Source organism: Limulus polyphemus, unplaced genomic scaffold (genome assembly GCF_000517525.1).
Source record: "Limulus polyphemus unplaced genomic scaffold, Limulus_polyphemus-2.1.2 Scaffold6027, whole genome shotgun sequence".
Lineage (NCBI taxonomy): Eukaryota > Metazoa > Arthropoda > Merostomata > Xiphosura > Limulidae > Limulus > Limulus polyphemus.
Window position 1 is genome coordinate 1 of NW_013671637.1, and position 2,056 is coordinate 2,056.

A 2,056-nucleotide genomic window follows, 5' to 3' on the forward strand; every position below is an offset into this window, starting at 1 on the left:
ACTAAGATCACAAAACACTACTACTTTAAAGCCTACTATTATAACTAAGATCACAAAACACTACTACTTTAAACCTACTATTATTACGATCACAAAACACTACTACTTTAAAATGTACTATTATAACTAAGATAACAAAACACTACGACTTCAAAACAATATTTTTAAGGATGTCTTTAACATAATGTAAAATCAAATTTTGGAAAAGGTCTATCACTGCTTGGGTTCCTGTTTGTTGTTTGAATGATTCAGTCACTGTTGTTTAAAATATTATATGCACAAACGTTAGCCTCTGAGAAAGCAATGGTTACAAACAAAATAACAATATTAAATTGTGTGTTTATACATAATAATACATAGGTAACTAAAGGTGTTTTTCAGTTTACAAAGGACGGTTAAATATGTACATAAGAATACATAACATTTTGATATCTTCCCTGTGGTCCTGATGTTAAGACTAGCTTGCTGGTTTGCTAATTCTTATGAATGATAATATAGTTAATTCAAATAATGATAATAAATAAATAATAAGTGTTCAAAATAAATAAGTAATTTTGTGTTAATAATTCTTATTTCAAAAATGTGATTTCTAAACGACTCGACTATAAACGGTAACGATTACATTTCACAGCTTAGTCTGGTTCACACCATAACAGATCCTGAAAGTTGTCGAGGTATATAAGAAGCAGACCACTTTTATCTCTGGTCATGTCCCAGCCAGCCTGACGAGCACTGGTATTGTGAGAAAAGTCTCATCGGCTCTGGGTGTAGAAGATCATGCTGTGTTTGATGTAACATATTCACCTTTGTTTCACTCATGGGTTCTAGAATTATCCTTTGTTTCACTCACGGGTTCTAGAATTATCCTTTGTTTCACTCACTGGTTCCAGAATTATCCTTTGCTTTACTCACGGGTTCTAAAATTATCCTTTGTTTCACTCACGGGTTCTAGAATTATCCTGTGTTTCACTCACTGGTTCTAGAATTATGTCTCCTTTTAAACTAGGTGTGGCCTTGTGGTTAGCATGCTCAGACTGTGGATCAGAGGATTTTTCCTCACGGGTCTTATCTCATTGTGCTTGGGGCCTTGGGTACTGTATAAAAGTGTCAGTCAAGTTCCACCGTTTGGTTAGACAAGAGTTGGCATTGGGTGCTGTTGACTGGATTGTACGTGCTACCCCCCTAGTCTGTCAGTTGAGAATTAGGGCTGGCAGTACGCAGATAAGTTTGCATGAAAAACCTTAAAGCATGTATCAGTTTATAGCATACATCACTTAACACACCATAGTATTTTATCAACGGTGTAAAACACTAAAACTTAAGTTCTTGTCATAAAATATATTCAGTGAATATATATATTATGGTTTTTATTTTCTCACTGTTAATTAGAACAAATTCTCATCTCACAGTGAATCATGTGATTAGATCAGATAATAAATTAATCTGAGCAAGTAATGCAGTGCCTTTACTAACTATAATATATGAGCAGAAAGTTAGTTTATAAAAAAAATAGTACTTAAAATTCAAATTATGTCATTTTTAATGTTGTTCTTTTAGAGCTTAAGTAGTCTACTCTTTCTTGACTTTAATTTGTTTTTTTGTTAATGAGTTATTTTTAATTTACTCGTGTGGGCTAGGAAGCTGTGAGGGACCGACAAGAGTGCCCTGACTGAGCTGTTTTAAGAAGAAGCAAAAAACCTTGTATTTGTCATCTCATATTATAATGTCATTATTTGTCATGAAATATTTGAAAAAGTATCCCAACTGTTGAATACCTTTTGATATATTGCAATAAAAATAATAAAAATTATAAGATTGTTGTCTGAGGATTTTTTCATAAATATTTATGAAAATAAAGTAATAGAATGAATACAGAATAACCAAAAAAACTTATTTATTTCATGTTAAAAATGGTTAAATGGATACATGTAATACAAAAACAGTTTTTGAAGGTCCCCCCCCCCCCCTCAAACCAACAAGACAAGGACATGTCAAGTTTTAGGGTCAAATAATATTGTGATAGCTACAGTTCAAGATAGACACATCAAGTTTTAGG